The 25,394-nt window shown below is 31.7% G+C and overlaps 1 protein-coding gene across 1 annotated transcript in view; it reads left to right on the forward strand.

Annotated features, from left to right (window-relative positions):
- The window catches only part of LOC114325993 (syntaxin-binding protein 5), a 307,868-nt gene that overhangs the window by 220,532 nt on the left and 61,942 nt on the right, over positions 1 to 25,394 (forward strand). The window lies entirely within an intron of this gene.

The raw sequence follows: 25,394 nt of genomic DNA on the forward strand, positions 1-25,394 counted from the left end.
ATGTGAAATTATCATTTCTAATAATATTTCAAAGCGATGAAAAAAAAATATGATCATATACGATTTACCCAAATCAAAACAGATACTAATTGATCCAAAATGGTTTATAGCTTTTCCCTAACTTTTTTAAGAGACTCAAGATTGTTGTTTTCGTAATGGTAACACAGGTTTTATAGTGAACCATTTTAGCTAAATATGAGAATACACAACAAATACCATTTGGATATATCTACTGAAAGTATTTGATATCTTAACATATATTTTTCATTATTCTGCTCTTTTTTATTGCACTATTTTATGGTGGACTAAACATTGATAATACCATCTACCGATCTGAATCACGAAAGAAAACTAGCCATTTACAATTTACACACATGCCAGATGCTAGTGAGAGCGAAACTAAGAATGAAATTATCTAGAGATAAAAACCAACAGAAGGAACAAATACAACGTCGATGTATTACAACAAGATAGTATAAGAAATTAATTCACTGAGAAACTGACAATTAACCGAACTATATCACACCAAACTGGAGAGTCAGTCGAAAAAACATGGAAGCAGAATAAGCAGAAGCATGGTCAGAAGTAATAATATATAAATCAAAAGAAAGAATCAAATTGAAAAGAATAGAAAATAAAAAATGGATAACTAAAGATGCTGTACAACTAATAGAAGAAAGGAAAAAAACAAAGAAGAAATCTTACAAAAGGAAGCATTGGAAGAAGAGGGGGCACTTAAAAGGAAATACAAGGCCAAAACGCAGAAATAAAAACAAACCATAAAAGATATAAGAAACTATATAAATAAGATGGTAAATATGTCAGAGAAAGCAGCACAAGAACACGACCTACGAACACAATATAAATCGTACGAAACCTAACAGGAAAAGCATAGAGAAATATACGATAAGTAAAGGATAAACAAGGAAATATAATAAACAATGAGAAATAAATAATACAAAAATGGAAGGAATGCTTCGAAGAAATATATGTTAAACTTAAAATATCTAGCAGAAATCATAGAAGACGCAGTAGAATCACCAGAGCTAGAAGTGAATATTGACGAAATTTATAAGAGAAGAAATACACACTAAAACGTCTAAAAACTGGCAAAGCTGTAGGATTTTCACTTCCTGATCTATCAGTCAGTTAGCTGGTATCTTCCCCAGGATCCTGATCTAGTCCTGGTTTCGAGTAGGATTAAGTATGTTTAATTTTAGTATTTAACACATTGAATATGTAATACAACGGTTATTACACCTTATTAAGTGGCCAGTTTCAATTGCTAACGATTTGTTAACTAATGGTGGTCTAATAATACCTAAAACGAAATTTTAGTCTGTAGTCCTGTCGCCAGGGGGGGTACAACGGCCTCGTTAATTCAGATGGACTTACTCAAGGTTTTTTTATGTATTTTGACCCGTAGAACACGAATTTTTTGGGTAACAGTTGATCCGGATGTCGATAAGATTGTTATAGACCAAGAACTTGAGGAATCAAATAACAGCGATTTTTGGCAAAACAAAACAATATTTTGTATTTTTTGGGCCATTTTAAGTAAAAAATATTTCTACAAGTTTTTTCGTAGGATGCACAGTTTTCGAGATAAACGCGGTTGAACTTTAAAAAAATCGAAAAACTGCAATTTTTGAACCCGAATAACTTTTGATTAAAAAATAAAATAGCAAGTCTGCTTACCGCATTTGAAAGTTTAAGTCAAATTATATCGGTTTTGATTATTTGCATTGGTAAAAATTTATTTTTTTATTGTTTAACAAAGCTATAAACACGTAGGGTTTCCCGTGCTTTTACATGCGTTTTAACGCATGTAACGTAGAAATAGTCTTGATTGCACTAGTACTTATTCTACCTACTCGTTCGATTTTAAATGAGAAATCATAGAAACATCACTCACGCACTAGTTGTTTGTAGCTTTGTTTAACAATAACACAATAAATTTTTAGCAATGCAAATAATCAAAACCGACATAATTTGACTTGAACTTTCAAAGGCGCTTAGCAGAATTGCTATTTTATTTTTTAATCAAAAGTTATTCGGGTTTAAAAATTGCAGTTTTTCGATTTTTTGAAAGTTCAACCGCGTTTATCTCGAAAACTCTGCATCCTACTAAAAAACTTGTAGAAATATTTTTTGCTTAAAATGACCCAAAAAATACAAAATATTGTTTTGTTTTGCCAAAAATCGCTGTTATTTGATTCCTCAAGTTCTTGGTCTATAACAATCTTATCGACATCCGGATCAACTGTTACCCAAAAAATTCGTTTTCTACGGGTCAAAATACATAAAAAAAACTTGGGTAAGTCCATCTGAATTAACGAGGCCGTTGTACCCCCCCTGGCGACAGGACTACTGTTTGGATAATTTAAATTTTTTATAAAAAAAATTAAATATATACCATATCACATTAGAAGGTTTTCACTTCACTGTGTTTTAAAGAGATCGTTTTTGAATTTTTGCACCCATTTGAGAAGTAGCCATCAGGTTAATCCACCGACATTGACAAATGACAATTTGCCTGAACTTCTCCAAAATATCCGTCGATCCAACTTTTTTGTGTTCATATTTGTGTCCAATAGTATTTGTCGAACTTTTTTACAAATATTTGTTAGTAATTTGGTCAGTGTTGAACTTTTCATTCAAATATGCCATTTAAATTGTATACAAAATAGTTTTCATTCCCAATCGAATGTTACATTAAACACGTTAAAAGACTTTTACTAATAACGTAGAAAAATTGTTACTCTATTTCCTTTTGCACCAAACCCAGGATGAAACGGTTGACCAATCTCAAGGAAATCCTCTAAAATGTTCAAAACTAATGGCATTGAAAACCAATACTATCTGCTACTATCTGCAAATGGTTATAGTAGAGGATCCGATATATGGTCGATTTGCACCGATCTGTTTAATAGATAAAAATTGTTGGATATATAATTTAGCATGTTAACAATTACAAAAAACAAGGGTGGCCCGATCTAATCTTGCTCTAACTATAATTAATTAATAATTAAAAAATTACATTTTTTTTTATGAATTTAAAAAAAATTTCGACCTGGGTAGACATTATTTCAGATTTTTTGGATCATTCCAAACAAAAAAGGTCTTTTGTATTTTTTCTCTAAAGTTAATCGTTTTCGAATTATAAACAATTTAAAACTGAAAAAAGAACGAATATGACAATTTTCAAGGCTCAAAAACCCAAGTAAAAAATATCATTTTTGTAATCATCAAGTATATAAATTCAATGTTGTTTTGAAGCTATTTTCTTGTGGCATTTTTGCAATTAACTAGTTTTGATGGGAAATAAGCCACAATTTTACTAAAAAAATGATTTTATTAACGTTTCGACGCCCAAATCGGGTGTCGTTGTCAAAATACAAAAAATATTAATGAATTACGAAAGACGAAGCAAGTTTTCAATCCTAATAGTAAATTAATAATATTGAAAAATATTAAAAATCACTAAAAGATTTTTAAATTGAAAACTTATTGGTACATTTTCATGGTAACACCTCCAAGACTTCTATAATTTGCAAGTCATATGGATGCTGCAGTGAAGACGAAAGGGAAGGAATTCTACACCTTGCAATTCACATCCCCGTCTGCAGCCGGCAAAGTTCCAACTGAAAAATGCACCTGGTTACTCTACGGAGTAATACGAAAATAAAATAAAAATGTGTACCATTTTTATTCGGTTGCGATGCGAAGGCAGACCAATCTTACTTTTTAATTAGAATACGGAGTGCAGTCCAGTTCCTTTAACCGCGATTTTCTGCTCTTATTGGAGCTTCATCAGAAGGAACGTAGGCACTGTTCTCCATACTCCAACTAAATTGCATCGAGAGGTTTTCCCACACATCGCAACCAAAGTGATGATAATAGGTGGCAAGCGCCATCTGGCAATTGAATGACGAAGCAAGTTTTCAATCCTAATAGTAAATTAATAATATTGAAAAATATTAAAAATCACTAAAAGATTTTTAAATTGAAAACTTATTGGTACATTTTCATGGTAACACCTCCAAGACTTCTATAATTTGAAAGTCATATGGATGCTGCAGTGAAGACGAAAGGGAAGGAATTCTACACCTTGCAATTCACATCCCCGTCTGCAGCCGGCAAAGTTCCAACTGAAAAATGCACCTGGTTACTCTACGGAGTAATACGAAAATAAAATAAAAATGTGTACCATTTTTATTCGGTTGCGATGCGAAGGCAGACCAATCTTACTTTTTAATTAGAATACGGAGTGCAGTCCAGTTCCTTTAACCGCGATTTTCTGCTCTTATTGGAGCTTCATCAGAAGGAACGTAGGCACTGTTTTCCATACTCCAACTAAATTGCATCGAGGGTTTTCCCACACATCGCAATCAAAGTGATGATAATAGGTGGCAAGCGCCATCTGGCAATTGAAAGACGAAGCAAGTTTTCAATCCTAATAGTAAATTAATAATATTGAAAAATATTAAAAATCACTAAAAGATTTTTAAATTGAAAACTTATTGGTACATTTTCATGGTAACACCTCCAAGACTTCTATAATTTGCAAGTCATATGGATGCTGCAGTTAAGACGGATGATGAAGCTCCAATAAGAGCAGAAAATCGCGGTTAAAGGAACTGGACTGCACTCCGTATTCTAATTAAAAAGTAAGATTGGTCTGCCTTCGCATCGCAACCGAATAAAAATGGTACACATTTTTATTTTATTTTCGTATTACTCCGTAGAGTAACCAGGTGCATTTTTCAGTTGGAACTTTGCCGGCTGCAGACGGGGGATGTGAATTGCAAGGTGTAGAATTCCTTCCTTTTCGTCTTCACTGCAGCATCCATATGACTTGCAAATTATAGAAGTCTTGGAGGTGTTACCATGAAAATGTACCAATAAGTTTTCAATTTAAAAATCTTTTAGTGATTTTTAATATTTTTCAATATTATTAATTTACTATTAGGATTGAAAACTTGCTTCGTCTTTCAATTGCCAGATGGCGCTTGCCACCTATTATCATCACTTTGGTTGCGATGTGTGGGAAAACCTCTCGATGCAATTTAGTTGGAGTATGGAGAACAGTGCCTACGTTCCTTCTGATGAAGCTCCAATAAGAGCAGAAAATCGCGGTTAAAGGAACTGGACTGCACTCCGTATTCTAATTAAAAAGTAAGCTTGGTCTGCCTTCGCATCGCAACCGAATAAAAATGGTACACATTTTTATTTTATTAATGAATTAAACAAAAATGTTGTTGCTTAGTAAAAAAATTCTTCTAATAATTTATACCTCATCCAATTTACTTACCGTTGCGCGTCATCCGCGCCATAGCCTGTGACACGATACCAACTCGAAATATTTAGGCGGTGAGTGTGTTCTTTTTTAGAATCAAAATTATTCTAAAGGGGAACACACCTACCGCCTAGATATTTCGTGTTGGTATCGTGTCACAGGCTATGGCGCGGATGACGTGCAACGGTAAGTAAATTGGACGAGGTATATTTAATCTGACTCATCTATATCGGCAATTCAGACATATATTATGCATTTTAAAGTAGAAGACTTTAAAATGATATTGCTAATATTTATGAGTTGCGTTTCTAGGACGACTTTATTGAAAGACAGTTCATTCGATTACATGAAATCAACCCCAACTCAAGAATATCCGTCACAAAAAAATCATAACATGTGATCTGTCTTTAAAAAGACAACCACATGCAATGGTGACAGTAAAATTCTCACGCTAGAGATTCCATAGTAAATCGCGAGGGAAACCAGGAAAAAACCAGGAAACTTACTTTAGTTACTCTCAAAACTAATACCAAATTCTGACCTTAATATGTTACTCGCTGCTACTGCTATGAAAGATAGTTCATTCAATAAAGTCGTCCCAGGAACGCAACTCATAAATATTGGCAATATCATTTTAAAGTCTTCTGCTTTAAAATGTATAATATACATATACCTGAATTGCCGATATAAATGAGTCAGATTAAATAAATTATTAGAAGAATTTTTTACTACGCAACAACATTTTTGTTTAATTCATTAATATTTTTTGTATTTTGGCAACGACACCCGATTTGGGCGTCGAAACGTTAATAAAATCATTTTTTTTTAGTAAAATTGTGGCTTATTTTCCATCAAAACTAGTTAATTATATAAATTCAAGTTCAAACCTTTTTCTATCAGGTCTTGATAAGAATTAAGAATTTTAGCCATGTTTTATTCTAAAACATATTTTTTTAATTGTTAATGAGGAAGGTTTCTTTTGGGGAGACGGGCATTAACAACTAAAGAACAATGTTTCAGAATTAAATAAGTCCAAAAGACTTATCAAGAACTGATAGAATAAGGTTTGAACTTCAATTTAGGTACTTCGCAATTTCAAAAATGATATTTTATACTTATGTTTTTGAGTCTTGAAAATCGTCATCATTCGTTCTTTTTTCAGTTTTAAATTGTTAATAACTAGAAAACGATCAACTTTAGAGAAAAATTACAAAAGACCTTTTGTGTTTAGAATGACCTAAAAAATTCGAAATAATATCTGTCCGGGTCGAATTTTTTTTTAATCTAAAAAAAATGTAATTTTTTAATTAATAATTAATTATAGTTAGAACAAGATTAGATCGGGCAACCTTGTTTTTTTTTGTAATTGTTAACATGCTAACTTACATACCCAACAATTTTTATACATTAAACAAATCGGTGCAAATCGACCTTATATCGCATCTTAGACTATTAAGTTTTTGTCTACTTTTTTTATTATGCAGGGCATGAGTCCGATACCTGTAGGATTTATGGACCTATCAAAGGGCAACGATCGTAGCTTATTGACGGTTTCTGCAAAAAGTAATTTTAATATCTATTTATTATACTTATAACGTTAACGAATATTGTTCTTGTAAATTGTACAGGTTTGAGTTAATTAAGAGTATTTAATTGTAATACGATAGAGTAATGAGATCCTTTGTAAGTTTTCACATTGTTTCAGCATCTTATTTGTAACTAACAGCATAATAGTTTTTATCGACTTACCTGAATACACTGTTTCTATTTGGATAACGGAAATGAGTAAACGAAATTATATTAATAAATTAAATTTGTGTGTGTCACTAGTTTTTCTAGATTTTCTTTAATTTTGAGAATGTATGAATTTAGGTGACTATTCTTAAGAAAGCATACTTATTTGTAGGTTGCTGGTTCTGTTTGTCTCTTAATTAATTATACACGGCACTAACTTTTCTTTGCCGATTTATTAAATACAAACACTTATCACTTAGTTAAAATTACTTTGATCTTGTAGAGCGTGAGACAGATAGAGAGAGAGAGAGTGATAGAGAGAGAGAGAACTTAACTATACATGTGCGATGGAAAAAATGCTAAGAACGATGTGCTTATCTGTTTCTCCTTAGCATCTACTGTACGTCCAGGATAACAATATGGCAGCATCAAATAATGGCTCTTTTGAATTGAAATCGTCCTCAATAATTTTTATTTTGTCTTCAGTTTTTTCCACTTTTCTAAGGAAAATGTTTCAAAGTACCAATCCGACATGTTTTGAATAAAATTAAAAGTGAACTAAATCTACAATTCGTGTTCCAAAATAAGTTTTTTGGTGCCTTATCACTGTCTTTAGAGTCTTATCAGTTCTGGAATGTAATGCGAAAAAGCTGTCTTGTCTCAAGCAAATATAAAGTTTCAAGCTTATTTTCGTTAGCTATATTTTTTCCTATTTCGAGTAATGAGTACCAGAATGAGAATTTACGTATCTTTTTTCTTTTATCTAAGATTCAATAGATGTCAGTCGATATCTTATTTGTGAATTCCATTTATAGGTAGACTTGTTTTAATAATCGTCTTCATAAAAGTGCCCAACCTCCCCCCCAATGATTTAGTTTTTTTTAACAAATTGCAAAAAATGATGTAAGACTGTTTCCGTTATCCATAAATGTCAACTAACCTTGGTACTTCCTAGAAACTAACTAGATATCTTCCAATTTCGACTAATGACTACAATCTAAAGGAATGCAGCTTTGGCCGGCTAATTGAGAACACAGTAGAATATCTCAAAATAACACTGAATATAATCTCGTAAATATTTTCTAGGAGATACAAAGAGATCAAAAGTACTTTGTAGTTGTTGCTACCGTGTATCAGGTAAGGAACTCATCGATCGTTACTATGTCTTCTTTCTATTACATTACATACTGTTCTGACAAGACGTCTCGTAACGCGAAAGTTCGTAACCCCACAAATTCGTAACGGCTACACGTCGTAACATCGTCATCTCGTAACTATAACCATTCGTAACGGTATAATTCATAACGCCGAAATTGAATTATTTGTTTATTTCTGTTAATGTGGAAACCAACGTTTATTACAGTTGCAATTGATATTACGTTTACAATATAACCAACCAGAATCAGGATAAACATTTTTAACACATGTCATATTTCGTGTAGAAATATATTATTTTGAAATTAAAATAAATAATTTAATCTAGCTGTAACAGCAGTTTGACTACTTTAAAGTAAAAATTCATGCAAAAATATGTGTGAAATATATTTAAAAAGTACTACTATTAAGTGCAGGAAAAAGTGAAAAATATATTGCGTAATGCTAAATTTGCCAAAAAAAACTAAACGTTGGCGTTACGAAATATACTGTTACGAATAGTTATAGTTACCAACTGTCTACGTTACGAAGTGTCGCCGTTACGAAATGACGGCGTTACTATTTGTGGTGTTACGAACTGTCGCGTTACGAGATGTCATGGAACCTTTACATACATAATGTTCTTAGTCATGTACTCATTTGAGATATACCATTTTTAGACAAACTACCTTGCATAATGGTCAATCTATCAACCTGGATAAGTTTCTTTAACCTGTTTTTTAATTTTATTTTTTTATCTCTTTCTTTCAACCTTTTTATTTTTTAATTTCAACTTATTTTTGGCAGACTTTTTGGACGTTTTTAATTAATTTGAAAACTCCAAAAGGTGTGTCGATATTTTTCTTTTAGTTTCCACAAATAGATACAACCTGATACCAAGTATATTCTTTATTGCTTTTAATATATTTATGTTATTTTGTTCTTTTTGGTAAACTCCTTCGCTTAGAATCGATTTTCTTTTCTGTTAATTGCACTGGTCCAGTTGTTTTTACGCCAGGATTATTCCATCTATATTTTAAGTGCACTCATTAAAATTTTTAATTGTATTCTAATATAATAAAAACTAACAAAAGAAAATAACTACTATGAATATTTATGTTGGATTTTTTTGTATTTCTCTTATAACCAATTTGGAAAAACCTTTTGTCGACAGTAACTGGGGCAGACACTTCTCTAATATTTTTCATTTGTAGTGAGGAATATAATACTTAAAATATGCAGTAAGCTATGTTTATTAAAACATGAATTTTATATTACAATAATGAATTTTTGAAGAATAGGTTTGAAATATTCCTAGAAGTTTAATTAACACTGTATATAATGTTACAGAATTTTATTTACTTACTTATTTTATCGACATTTGCAAATTTAACCGTTTACTAAACAATAAATAGTAACATATTTAGGTATGCCTATGTTGAAAAGAAAATCAAAGAAAAAATGCTACAAAAGGAAGCAACCGAAGAAGAAAAAGCGCTAGAAAGAAAATACAAAGAAAAAAATATAGCAGTCAGTTAGCAAGCCAGAACAGATATAAGGAATTACTTAAATGATATGCTGAAAATGTCAAAAAGAGCTGCGTAAAAAAACGACTTGAGAACACAATACACCATTATACGATATTTGTCATGAAAAATACTAACAAGTAGTATATAAATCAAAGATAAACAAGGAAATATAATTAAAGCAGAACATGAAATAATACAAAGATGGAAAGAACACTTCGAAGAAATATTATCCAAACACCAGGCAATACCAGATATAGACGAAGAAAATGAAATACAAGAGTTAAACGTTAGCACAGATGAAATTACGAGAGAAGAAATACAAGACACACTGAAACAGCTAAAAATGGCAAATCCACTGGAAGTCCAACGCAAGCGAATCAGTAGAAATGCAGAAATGACAAACTCTTTAACAAGATATGGCTGACCAAGAAGTGCTCCCAAAGGAATGGAACGAGCGTGCAATTATTAAGATACCAAAAAAGGGCGATTTAAATAAATGCCAGAATTGGCGAGCAATAAGACTACTAATGTAAAATAATGTCCAAGATCATATTAAAGAAGCTAAAGCCAGCGCTAGACAAGAAACTAAGATGCAACCAAGATGGCTTTCGTCCTAAACGCTACACCATCGACCACATTTGTACTCTAAGAATCATCTTGGAACAAGTTAGCGAATGGAAAAGAAATATAAATGTAATGTTTACATTTACATAATGTTTACTTTTCGAAAAGGCCTTCGATAATATTGACAGATGAAATGTTGAATATTATTAAACTATATGAACTACCGATGATATACGGATAATATACGGATGAAATACCGATGAAATAATCAGATTACAAAGGATACAGAGCTAGACTGGAACATGCGGGAGAAATGGTAGAAGATATAGCTATACAAAGCGGAGTTAAACAAGAATGCGTACTGTCCCTGACACAACTCCTAAACATAACATAAGCGAAAAAAAACACGTAGTAGGTGGAACTTGCACAAGCAATTAGAGGACGTGCAGTTCGCAGAAGACATTTGTCTCTTTCTTAACCGAACATAGCAATCATATACAGAAGATCGACAAGATTGCAAAATACTCCAATGTAATAAGCCTTAAGATAAATACAGAAAAAACAAAACTCTTAAAAAACAACAACCAAGAAACTAAAATTGAAATAAATAGAAGACAAAGAAAGAAAATAGATAACTTTACATATCTGGGATCAAATCATGGAAAAAAGGCGGTAGTAGACCAACTGTAGAAAGAGGAGCAGTAATGGCACAAGATGCATATAATCCCTGAAATAAAATCTGGAACACGCGATATATCAGAATTAACCAAAATCAAAATATTTAACAGCTGTATTGAGTGTATTATTTTATGACGCAAAACCTTGGAGACGAGAGTACCAAAAAGTTACAAACCTTTATAAATAAAGTGTTGAATAAAAATCTAAAAATATACTGGCCTGATAAAAACACGCGTAGAACTATGACGAAAAACAAAACTGGGCTGCTCTAAATATTCATGTAGAATTAAAGAACCTGAAGCCGATTTGAAAATCTACAAAAGTGATATTAATAGCATAAGATATAGTACACAAACAGTTACTACCAATCTCACTATATGTAACAAAAAAAATCAGTTATGTTTGGAAAATAACTGTATCTTACAGAATAAAATTTCACTTATATTTTTATAGATGGCGTTTCCTTCCACACTATGTAATGTGGAGCCGAAGACAAACTAGGGGAGTAAAAGGTAGGGGGTAGAAGCTCTTAGGCAAGCTTCTCCTTACACCGCTTTCCACAAAACAGATGGCAGAAAGTTGTTTCGGGAAGATAGAGCTATTTGTCAAATAGTTTAGTGGTCGGTGCGTAGTTAACACATTCAAAATGGTGTTTATTTTCTGTCATTCAATGTAGAGGGCGCTACATATATTTACATGACAAATGATTTTCACGAAATATAAATTTGGTCATGTTTCAACCAAAGATAACCCTCAAACGCAAACTTCTAACCCTCCTCCTCAGTCCTTGAGCCCTTGTCAAGGCGTGGTGACACTTCTGACTTCTAACAGAAACACTGAAATAAGAAGAGAAAATATAAGAGACAGTGGTAGTTTATTTTAGAGACTATTATACAGATAGTTACGTACTTGGATAGTATGAAAGCAAAGAAAACAAGTTTTGATATAAATAACTGTAACTGGAACCACTCTACTCCACATAATACTTTAAGATCGTGACATAGGCGTATAGCAATAGTAATGGAGGTGCAATATTTTATTTATTTTTTGCTCGGGCAATTGTCAATCATCTAGTCTCAAGTTAAATATTGGATTTATTTGCATTGGATATTTAATTCTAGATGTCACTTCCTACAAAATATTTCTATTTATACTAGTATCATAAGTAAAATATATATAAAAAATCAATGGGAAAATCCCAATAGTTGGCTGTATACCATAGTTTAAAAAACCAATACAGAAGTAAAAACTTCGAGATGTATTCTGGTATAAAATCGTTTATTTAAAACTATAAAATGTCATGGATTGCAAAACGTTTTCGTTCTATACAGAACATCTTCAGTGCATCCTGCCGAATAGTTTGATACTAGCACACTGTAAATAGTGTTAACCTCATTGTATATGGTTTACATAATATAATATATTAAAATTTTATGACTACAAGTCGATGTTGATAGATAAAGTGGAACACATGCTAAAAGGGTGCCATGGTTCCCTGCTCGAAGATGCTAGGTACTTGCCAATTCAATGGGCACAGACCAACTGGCAATTCAGTTGGTCTGTGCCCATTGAATTGGCAAGTACCTAGCATCTTCGAGCAGGGAACCATGGCACCCTTTTAGCATGTGTTCCACTTTATCTATCAACATCGACTTGTAGTCATAAAATTTTAATATATTATATTATGTAAACCATATACAATGAGGTTAACACTATGAAGATGTTCTGTATAGAACGAAAACGTTTTGCAATCCATGACATTTTATAGTTTTAAATAAACGATTTTATACCAGAATACATCTCGAAGTTTTTACTTCTGTATTGGTTTTTTAAAATATATATAAAATAATTTTGCTCTTCTTTGATGCTGTCTGACTGACAATTGGCAGCTGACTTTGATGGCAGTTAACAGTTGACAGCTGACTTTGATGACAGTTGGTTATAAGAGAAACTATAAGAATATATTTTGATTTTTGATAGAATTTGTAATATTTATGTTCTTTTAGTTAATGATATTATTAGGTATATAGTACTCAAAATTTATTTTTAAGCTATATATATTACTTTGTAAAAGGCTGTGTCTATTTGTAGCTCATTTTCATCACCTCTCCTTCTAGCTACTTAACTATTGACACTAGATCGATTTTGGTATTAACGATACAACTGTAGAAAATCTCTTTCCATTAGTTTATTGATAACTGTATTTTCAAGAAGCAATAGCAGTATCGTTTCGAACATCTCACTTGAACGGTGTTTTGCATATTTCTTAGGCGTTTAGTTTGTTGTAGAGTTTACCACCACACTGTAGTTTTCTCTTACATCACTTGTAGTTAAGTTGTTGAAGCGAGTTTAAAAAATTGAAATTTAGTTTTACTAATTTAAGATATTTTGAAATAGTGGGATTAGGGCGGTAAAAAATATAAGGGGTATTTCAAAAATATTAGGATTACTTATTACAACAATTCTAATACTTCTTAAAATTGTACTTCGCTTGTAATTTTTATTTCAACAATTTCTAGATATTTTATCAAAGTAAAGTTTAGATAAACATGATAGATATATCTATTTAGGAATAGGTTAAAAGTGGTATTCGATTTTTGATCCAACTTTTATTAATAAAAATAAGAGTGACAGATAGAAATGACAACGGAAAAGTCTATAAAATGAAGGAAGTGTACAGTGGAACATTGTAGACTGGAATAAAGAAAAAGGGAAGAATAGCGCTGATAATATGCTAAAGGATACAATTTTATTATACTTCGTTCTATTGCAAAGAGTCTTTTTATTAAACGGGTCGTTGCGATTTATAGACTTTTGCAAAATATGTTGCTTTTCACTTCCATCTGCAATTACAATAATTAAATTGTTTCTCGAAAATCTGTTAACAATGGTCAAAAGTCTGTGTTGTATCGCATTTGTGGCCTTCTATGATCTACCATCATAAGAAAATACCGATTTTATTTTCTTTTTATGTGTTGGATATGTTTCTCTGTTTCTTTACTTTCTATACCCTGCTTTGCACAGTTATACACGTACGCTCATAAAGTATTGAAGTTGCATCTTTTTAGTAGTCTCACCCCCAATTTTTACCGAATCATCGATACCGATGTTTCCACCTTCTACAATGTACGAGAATTCCTTTTGTTTGTACACGCTGTTATTTGAGCCAGTTAACTTTTCCTTTTTATTAAATCTGTCATGTTATTTATATTCATAAATAACATCTGTCATGTTATTTATATTTCGAAACCGTTGTGACAAAAGGCAATTCTCTCTTCAGTTTTGACCTCCTGGAGGGAGTATAGGTCGTCGTGATATCATGTATGGTCCATCTCCATAGACTTCTGTCTCTGGTCATTTCTATTACACCATGCGTAGGTCTTTTGCATCTTCCTATGATCTGATCAGTTTATCGTGTTGGAAAACTTCCTCGTGGTTTTTGGCCTTTGACCTTCTCCTGAATGATGATCTCTCCATATTGTCTATGTCTGACCTCATGACTTGTCCAAAATATTTGAATTGTTATAGTTGGTCTTGGCCGAAGAGTCTCTTATTGATCTTTAGTTCTCTTGTATAGTCGGTCCCTGGAATTCTCAACATTCTTCTTGAGCAGACCACGTCTTTCTTCCTTCTTTCTGATTGCCATAGTGTCCAAGATTCGCAACCATATGTCAGTACAGGAAATATTAATGAGTCAACCTATCTAGGTTTATTGCCTTTGACATATTGGAGTCTTTCTATTGGGCTCTTTGGTCATTTTGTTTAGATTTTTATAGGACTTTCGAGGTTCGTTTTGATTTCTTGACCCTTCTGTGCTTTCTAACTGCTTTTCTTCAAATGGATATGTTCTTCTATGTAATCTTTTTCTTCACTCCTTAGGATCCGGTATTCCTTCTTTGCTCCTATGAGTGTACATAAAATTAAAATGAAATTCCAATTGTATACGTACTGGATACGTTAAAATACCGTGTTCAGCAGTTTTTTGAAGAAGAAAAAATGCATATATGTCTAAAAATTCCGACGAATGATAGTTTTTACCGCCCAATACCCATTATTTTTAAGTTTTTAATAATAATATTTGCGCTACTTTTGTTACTTTATTATTTTTTGTTGTTAAAAATCGAATTCTTAAATCGTAGAGGGTCTATAGTAAGTAACGTTATTTTAATTAATTTTAACAATTTTTTAAACCCTATATATAACCTTTAACGTAACAAGATATCTCGTAACGCGACAGTTCGTAACCCCTCAAATTCGTATCGCCGCCAATTCGTAACGGCGACAGTTCGTAACGGCGACACTTCGTAACATCGACAGTTCGTAACTAGAACTATTCGTAACGGTATAATTCGTAACTGAATTAGTCTGTATATTCTTGTTAAACGTGGAAACCAACTTTTATTACAATTGCAATTAAAATTACGTTTATTAGTATCCAAAACCAGCATCAGGATAAACATTTTTAACGCATTTCATATTTTGTAGAAAAATATATTTTGAAAATGGTTTCTTAAAATAAATATAATCTACCCTTAACAGTAGTGTTATTACTTCAGAGTGATAGTTTAGGATAAAAAGTTAAAAAACATATTCTTTAGTTGTCATATTTACAAAAATATATTTAAAAAGAAGTGGTCTTAAAAAAGTACTACTACTTTTAGTGTAGGAAAGTATGCAAAACACATTCATTGTATCCATTGAGTAATGCTAAATTTGCTAAAAAATATATATGTTGGTGTTACGAATTATTCCATACGAATAGTTATAGTTATGAACTCTCGATGTTACGAAGTGTCGCCGTTACGAATTGACGGCGTTACGAAAAACGGCGTTACGAATTTGTGGGGTTACGAATTCTCGCGTTACGAGATGTCATGGAACCAATCTTTAAATGTAAATTCGACTTTTCGAACGCCTGTAACTTTTTCTCTTTACCCTATTTTACTTTTTCAGCATGACAAAGAGGTGACTTGTACTTCCAAACCTGTAACTCTAATCTCAATCTAATCTGTGTTCTTAACTGTGTGTCTTTTGTCCGTCCTGTCTCTTAAAAATGCCTTTTATGTTTATTGGTGTTAAATGTCTTACACACTTTTTGAACTACCTGCAAATTTAAGTATTAATGTCAGATCACAGATAACTTGGTCGAGAGAAAAAAAAACATAACGTATTTTAAAAGTATTTACCTTTGTTTTATTTGCTCATGGACAATATAGTTTAGTGCTTTCTGCACGGGCTGTTGAGACATCTCACCCCTGGTTATTTTTTCATTTTATTCTTTGTGTTTATGTACCTTTTGTCCAACACGATAATACCCATTACCTAAAACTTATAGCATATTTTTATTACAATAGTTGTTAGTATCACTGAGTAGAAGTTATTTTTAAATAATTGTACCACTTTACCTGCTAAAAGTATCATAACACTTTTATAACAAAAATTATGGTTTTAAAGACTGGTCAATATTTTTTTTAAGAATATGATACCGAGCCATCAAAAGTATCATAATTGTTGTAGGCTACGAAGTAAACAATTAAATTTAATGTCCTTAGTTAGTTGGCAATTAACTAAGTAAACGTATTACAATAGGATTCTAAAGTTTTTACAAGGCCCTTTTTGGATAGGATTTAGTCAAGTAATGACTCTAATATCGCCTCAAAACTTTTTCCTCGCTGTCTTTTCCATATTTATGCTTGTTGGACATTTTTCGGTATTTGCTGAACTTCATCGGTGTTTTAATACTATTTAGTTACTTTACGTTCTCAATCTTTGGAAAGATAACCTCTACTGGAATCATTGTCTATTGTTTAACTTATAACTGAGACTGCTTTATAGGTTGGTTTCTGTTCATTCTTGCTTCTTTGTTCCGACAGAGTCTCACATACTGGAAAAGGCTAATGGAACCTTGATGTCATTCGATTCCTGGAACTGAAGCGTCTTTAGCTTCCACCTAAATTTTTCCACCTGTATTCACATCACAGCATGAAGTGTCCCTTCACCATAAAAAGTCTAAAGACTACCCGAGCAGTGATTCGAATATACATAATTACCTTATCTTGGACAAATGCTACTCTTATCTTGTGACATTTTGACTCTACCTACGTCATTTGTTGTCTTTTTGTTACTCCGAAAGTACAGTACAAGTCTTGGTATTTACTTGTTGTATTATCTACATGTCAGGCCTCTTTCCAATAAGTAGTTTAACGCTAGCGTGCCTCTATTCAACCAGTTGTTCAATCGCTTGTTTTGCTTTCCAGAATAATTTTATTCGACATTGTATTTTCACAGCTTTGTTTTCCTTGTCTTATTTAAGTACAGCCTATCTGTTTTATTTATTTTTTTTGTATTTCAATTGTGATGGTAGCTGGTATATGTGAATGTTCACTATTATAGCCCAGTGCATCGACTCTACAGTGGATTCATGCTTATCTTCAACTAGAACCAGTAGTACGGTTTTGTTCGATTTTCTTAGCTTTAATTATTCTGTCCTCTATTTTTTATATTATTTGTCTTTCTACAGCGTCTTAAAATTTTTCCATCTTCTCTGGAAGCCATCTATTATATATTATACTGGTTATATTGTGGCAACTTGCTGAAGTTCGCCTGTAGGAGCCTGATTGTATCATTGGAATCTATTTCGGGTAGAGAAAGAGTTCGCTGCCGAAGTTAGCATCTGCTCATTTCCTTTATATTTGTATTTAGCATCTCATGGGCATAATGGTTTGATAGTTACTTTCCCATCCAGTCTGTCCTCTGCCCTACAAAAGAATCTTTTGCTCTATTCCACTACGATCTTTCCAGATCTGCTCTAGGCCTCTAGTCCTAGATTAGATTCTCTAGCCTGACCCTTTTTTTAAAAAAAATTGCATACTGCAACTGCATATTTGTCAGGCTATTATACTAACATAAAATGTGCTCTGCTGTTTCTTCTTCTTTGCACCAATCAGCTTCAACTGCACATTCAGCCTACAGTTCCCTATTAGCAGACCTACTATGGCTTTCACAGTTTTCCTCTTTGCTCATTAGGTCTGCCGTAAATTTTGGCAATGTTCTTGGAAGAATGTGAATTCTTCCATCATTTCAGAGCTTTATGAGCTACCCACTTTCTTGTAGCCATTCTTGTTATTGCCTTTTCAACGCCACAGAAGGGTTCCAGTCCAATAAATAGCATTGATGAGCTTTGTTTGACCAATTCATGTGTTTTTTCATTGACCTTATGAAGCTTGTATCCCGGTACCCAGTAACCTTGCCCGGTAACTTTGCTACGGTCATCTAGTTTATTTAAAGCACCCACATAATCTCATATCAGCTTAGAATTGACCCCCTACATAATTGAGTGTCTTAAACGCTGACTATCTCTGAACGGTATGTTCTTTCCTGCCTTTCTATTTTTTCCACGCAGTGATGGATTGTGCTCCTGAAAAATTGTTACATCCTTAGATAGACTTACGGGAAAATGTATCCCCTAATTTGTCCCTATTATACCGGCTTCTGCACCCTGCGATGTGTTTGAGCCATCAGTGTATCAGGTAGGTTCCGCTTGTATGGGTTCTCCTTCCTTCCAGTCTCCCCTCCTTTTTAACATATCTTGGTTATTAGGGTTTATAAGCATCCATATGTGAAACCCCTACATTGTTACACTTCTTTTTCTTTTAGTTCTATCTTCTGTCGAAGGTTGTAAATGATCATGACAATGCGGACCCTGTTGACTGCCGCTCTAAATAGCTCTGCCTGCTGCATTCGAACCATTCCCTTAAGTTCTTAAGCCAGGTAGTTCTTCGTCTTCCCACATTTCGCTTTTCTCGGATTTTGCCTGGCATAATAAGTTTTAATAATGAGTATTTTTGCCCTCTCATCACATATCCCAAGTACTCAAGTTTTCGTCTTTTGATAGTTAGTATTATTTCCGGTTTATTTCTTATCCTTCTAGTTGCTTCCACGTTTGACAATCTTTGAACCCATGATATTCGTAGGATTTTTCTGTAATACCAGAATTCAAAGGCGGCCAACTTATTCAGATGGACTTGTTTTAATGTCCATGCTTCCAAGCCATAAAAAATAGTAAACACGTAACACCTAAGCATCCTTAGGCGTACTTCTAACCGTATATCCCGACAACAGAGAAACTTTTTAAGTTTAATGAATGATGCACGTGCTATTTCAATACGTGTCTTAATTTCTTTGGTTTGGTCTAATTGTTACACTGTAAACCACAAACTATTTGTATTTAGGTAGTATTGAACTTACTAATGCTAAAATATTTCGAAAAATTGATACTGACTTTTTTGGTGAAGAATATACTTACCTTAATTGTCATAATTTATTGTAAAATACTAATAAACTAATTCATCTTCAAATATGACGTATTTCTTCAGCGGTTGTTTTGAGCAAACTTTTAAAACTATACATTACAGTGGTATTTTTTATATATTATAACTAAATTAAGAAAGATTAAAAATGTGTTTATTCATTTTTTATTTTAGGACATAATAAATTAATAACTAAAGATTGTTTAAGAACTAATATAAAACAAATTGTTCACTTTTTATTTTTATTGTCATCATCAAAAGAATAATTTTCACCAACTTGTCACATAAACCATAAGTTTTTTCCCATAAATTTAATATAGGTAATAAAAATATGCTAAATTTGATTCTTGTTCGTAATTCTAACGTTGTTTACAATTCAAGGAATGCCTCTAACTGCATGTTTCAATCTAGGTTATAAATTTAATGGAATATGGTTTTACGTGCCAGGTAAAACTTGGAAATCTTTGAAACCGAACTCTCTGGTAGAGTTGGAACGAAGTTTTTAGATAGAGACAACTCTGTCATGTATCCTACCCATAAAGTTCAGGTATATACTTGTACTTTATGTCGCGGAAATATGGCAGCGATGTCTCGCATAGTTTTAGGCCAATTAAGTTAGTTTTTACTCAGCACAATCGTATAGACGGGTTTGACAGTTGAAATGTATAGTATGACATGTTACAAAAAGACGCATCTAGGGATGCATAAATTTTTTAGTGGAACTATTTTTAAATACACAATCAAAAGGTCAAACTCATTATTTGTCCAAAACTTATAAACTTGTCTATTTAGAGATTTGACGTCAACAGACAACTTTTTATAAAAAAAGATAGACAAATTGAGATATGCTAATTTAAAATCTGTTAATAAACAAAAAAGTTATTGAAAAATGAACAACAAAATCGCTATTTTTGAATATGGTTATTAATGTATTTATTGTTTATAAAAATTTGTTTAAATATACCTGAACTTGAATGTATTTTATTGTCATTTAATTTAAACTAAAATCTACGGAGTTATTATAATTGTTTATAAGCTTAAAAAGTGATATTTATTATTAAATAATTTTGTGTACATCAGTGTAATTTTTTAAACTTTTTTCTTATGGGTTATGACTATACATCGTACCGAAGAAAATAAACCCTGGGTTATTGAGATCCATTCAGTCAAACTCTATGGATCAGCATTAGAAATTTTGCTGCGTTTTTGGGATTTTGTTGTTCATTTTGCAATAACTTTTTTGTTTATTAACCGATTTTAATTTAGCATATCTCATTTTGTATCTCTTTTTTATGAAAAAGTTGTCTGTTGATAACAATCTCTAAATAGACAAGTGAATAAGCTTTGAGCAAAATAATGATGTTTGACGTTTTGATTGTTTATTTAAAAATAGTTCCACTAAAGAATTGATGAATCCCTAGATAAGAGCCTTGTAATATCTCATACCTACTACACATTTCAACTGTCAAACCCGTCTGTACAATTATGTCGAAAAAAGGCTTATTTTTTACTAACTTGATTGGCCTATTTACAGTGTTTTGAGTTATCAATTGCACGTTCGTTTAGTTGGTAGATTTCCAAAGGTACCTCCAATTTTACTGCTATTGCTCTTAAATTTGATGCACGTTTTTTTGAGTGGCCACGTTTTTTTGTGGTGATAAAGTATTTTTAATATTTTTTGATGTTTGTGCTTTAGTTTGGCTTTACCCTTAAACTAATCCTTAAATAATAAAAAGATGAAAATAATTTTAATTTGCAGGAACCAGTTTTTCAGCATTCTTTTTGATAAGAGACGGAGACCTATTTTTCAATTATTTCAAAGATATCATGTGAAAAGACAACTATAAAATATGTAAAGTACTTTGTGAATGAAAAATTTTAGACGATTAATTATTATAAAAATGTTATATAATTTTTTAGATCTTTTTCAGTGAAAATTCAGTTATGTAAGTATGTACTGTGATCAAAAAATATAAGATGGCATGTAACAGGGCAAATATGTGCCGGATTGAAAACTTTATATTTTATTTTTAGCATTGAAAATCAGTATTATTTGATGTTACGGCATTCTACAGTAATTCTTTTGACAAAAACTACAATAATTACAAATTTTCCTTCCAATTTTCAATTAGATATATCTTCTCTTTCAATTTTTTTTGTCATCTTTGTTAATACGATTAAAAAAGCAGAGACACCTTATTCAAAACACCAACATGATTTAAAGTTTATACAGGGTGTTTCATTGGGAAACGGAAATACTTTAATGGTGAATAGAGGTCACCAAGCCGGTTCTAGATATGCTACATTTTTTGCCGTACCGACTTTTATAACCGAGTTACAGGGTGTTTTATCGATTTTGCCCATTTCTTTTCTAAGCCCTAACTTTAGAATTACCCTGTATATTTTTTTGATATTTGGTACACACATGTCCCCTGTAAAACCCAAACGACCAACATACTAACCATAAGAAAAATCCAGGTCCGGATTAACAAAAAATTATAAAGTAATTGTGACCTTAAAACAACACCCTGTATATTCAAATTTTGAAAATCTGTTTACATATTTGACAAGAGCACAAAAAAGTAAGTTTAATGGTTCGCTTCAATTTTTCGGCCAGACAATTTTATGACTTTAATGCTGAAATTACATATATCGAATTTTTTAAGAACTCTGACATTAAAAAGCAGATAATATTAACTTTTAGTTATAAATTATTAAAGATAATGAATAAATACTCATTTTAAAAATAATCAATACTTATTTACCACATTGGAACGATCCAATTAGTAATCACAAGAAAAATCCAGGTCCGGATTAACCAAAAAAATATAAAGTAAGTGTGCCCTTAAAACAACACCCTGTATATTGAAACTTTGAAAATGTGTTTGCGTATTTTAAAAGAGCATAAAAAACTGCGTTAAAAGGTGTATGTCAAATTTTTGAGCAGATAATTTAATTACGGCAATTTTGAAATTATATTGATTCATTAACATTAAATTATTAAAAGTTAATACCACCTGGTTTTTAATCTCAGACTTCTTTAAAATTTCAATATAATTTCAAAAAAACGGCGCAAAAAATTAAAATAAATCTTTAATCACAGTTTTTATGCTCTTTTAAAATGCGCAGACAAATTTTCAAAATTTCAATATACAGGGTGTTGGTTCAAGGTCACAATTACTTTAAATTTTTTTGTTAATCCGGACCTGGATTTTTCTTGTCATTAGTAATTGGGTCGTTCCAATCTGGTAAATAAGTATTGATTATTTTTAAAATGAGTATTTAGTCATTAACTTTAATAATTTATAAGTAAAAGTTAATAATATCTGCTTTTTAATGTCAGAGTTCTTAAAAAATTCGATATAATTTCAAAATTAAAGTCATAAAATTGTCTGGCCTAAAAATTGAAGCGAACCATCAAACTTACTATTTTGTGCTCTTTTCAAATATGCAAACAGATTTTCAAAATTTGAATATACAGGGTGTTGATTTAAGGTCACAATTACTTTATAATTTTTTTGTTAATCCGGACCTAGATTTTTTTTATGGTTAGTATGTCGGTCGTTTGGGTTTTGAATGAGACATATGTGTACCAAATATCAAAAAAATATACAGGGTGGTTCTAAAGTTATGGCTTAGGAAAGAAATGGGCAAAATCGATAAAACACCCTGTAACTCGGTTATAAAGGTCGGTAGGGCAAAAAATGTAGTATATCTAAAACCGTCTCGGTGACCTCTATTCACCGTTAAAGTATTTCTGTTTCCCAATGAAACACCGTGTATATAGATGAAACACTAAAAAATTGAAAAAAGAATTGTGTATCTACAGATGAGAGTGGACAACTATATCCGTAGGCTTTTGTTTGCCTACGATCACATAATTTTAGCAGAAGACAAAGACGGCATCGTCTACATGATAAAAAGCTGGAAGAAGAATTTGGAATTTGGGTTTTGGAAACTAATTATGATAAAACGTAATACATGATTATTGGAAACGGCGCAGTAGAACTGGGCATAAATAGCAACTAAATAAAACAAACAAATGCATATAAATACTTGGAGGTAACTTTGTACTCTGTATTGCTCAGAGACGTGGGTGGCAAATAAAAGAATGGAAAACAGAATAAATGCAATGGAAATTATGTTTTGGAGAAGCTGCAGGTTAACAATAATGAACAAAGTGAGGAATAAACGAATTAGATAATTAATGAATATGAAGGAGACACTAAATGAAGAAACAGAAAAACGAAAATTACTCTGGTAAGGTTATTTGCGAACAATGGAGGACGCCAATACAGATTAATTATTTTTAATTAATTAATTAATTAATTCACTCCTATTATTTTATCAGTGTCTTGCATATTATGGAAGTGTATCTGAAACTGTCTGGTTGGTTGTCAAATTTTCTTTTAAATTACCAATTAGTTCAATCAAAAACAAATATTTTTTATGTAATGGATTTTTTGCTAATTCGAATATGTATTTGTTTATTGTTGTCATAAATACCTGGTGCTTTGCAAATTTTATACTTTTCGTGTGGTTTCATGGTAGTTTTCATTATTTTTTATTTCTAAAAGTTTGGTTGAAACACATAAAAGTTAAATATCAGATTACACACAGACTAATTTATAGTAAAATAAATTAAATCAAGATGATCTTCATTTATCATCATTCTCTTTACCTTTATCTCTATGCGAGGTGGGCTTCTCTATGCGAGGTGGGCTTCTCTATTGTGTATTTGGTGTTGTCAATTATTGGTGCCACCACTAGGCTTCCCCTACTGTAATTATTTATAATTTTATCATTTTTCTTTCTCAGCGCATCTATCTAAGAATTTTCATTTTCGCCACATGCATTCGTTGTTGTTATTCTTTCTTTTTAACTACTCAATTCCGTACATCACAGCTGCTCTTAATTCAGTTTTATATAATTTTGGCTCTATTGGCCCAAGAGCTTATGGCCACTGTTCTATCTCTACCTACTGTACGGTTGATGTGCATATATTTGGTTTTTTCCTCTTTGATGTTTAGTCCTACCATTTTGCTTACTCTGCTATTGTTATAAAGCTGTGTTTTGGAGGTGGTACTTCTAACAATATCGATGTCGTCGGCATACGCCAGAATACTTTGGACCCTGGTCAGAAAACTCTTCCGGCTGTATGTTAGCTTTTTTGATGATCATATCTACTCTGTTGAACAGTAATGGCGATAGCCCATCACCTTGTTTTAAGCCAGAAGTAATAAGGAATGTGTCCTTTCTATGTTTTCCTATTCTAACATTTAGGTATTGAATTCTCGATACATTTTATTTTTGCTATAATGCTAATCTCTTTTGTTAGTATTCTGATCATTAATTTTTCTTATATGCTAATTTTTCACAAGTTTCTTTAAAGAATTCATAAGAAATTGTATTGGCTATCAATAAAAAACTTTATTCAAATCTTTTATTGTTTAAACCAAACTTAGATGTGATCAAAATGTTAGTTTATGTAATTCTAATTCTCAAAAAAGTGTTTAAGGAGTATCTAATTCCCGTAAACGTCTCAAAAATAGATATGTACTTCAAAAGAAAATTATTTTCAATAACACTAGTTCTTTCTAAATTCGTTCATACTGAAATAATCATTTGTTATATTGTACTTGTCATATATTGAAAATATTATTTCAGATTGAAATTGGTTTTTAATTTAAACAATATTTTAACATGAATTTTTAACTTTTTTTTATTAATATACCCCGCTAATTGCTAAATATTTAAAACTTAGCTGAGCAAACAGGATTTTTTATATTTTTAAATATACGGTTAGGATTTTTATGTATGTAAGATCGTCAAGTAAAGCTTGGGACAACTGAAGGGCCTTCTATCTGTATTTAGCGTTTCTAATTTGTTTTAGATAATATGAAACTAGATGGAGTATGCCACTAGCTAGGTAATGTCTAAAAATTTCTTTTAATCCTTGTTAATAATGTGACAATAATCCAAATTTTAGACTGGAACAAGTCCTACCAGATTGGAACATGGGAAAGAAAAATACTTTGCTGAATGTTTGGTGAAAAAGTAGTAGAGGGAGAATGGAGAAGTTGAAGTAATGTAGAAGTATACCAATTGTATGCTAACCCTCCAATAATAAAAGGAGTGCAAAAATGT

This window comes from Diabrotica virgifera, chromosome 5 (assembly GCF_917563875.1).
Source record: "Diabrotica virgifera virgifera chromosome 5, PGI_DIABVI_V3a".
Taxonomy (NCBI): domain Eukaryota; kingdom Metazoa; phylum Arthropoda; class Insecta; order Coleoptera; family Chrysomelidae; genus Diabrotica; species Diabrotica virgifera.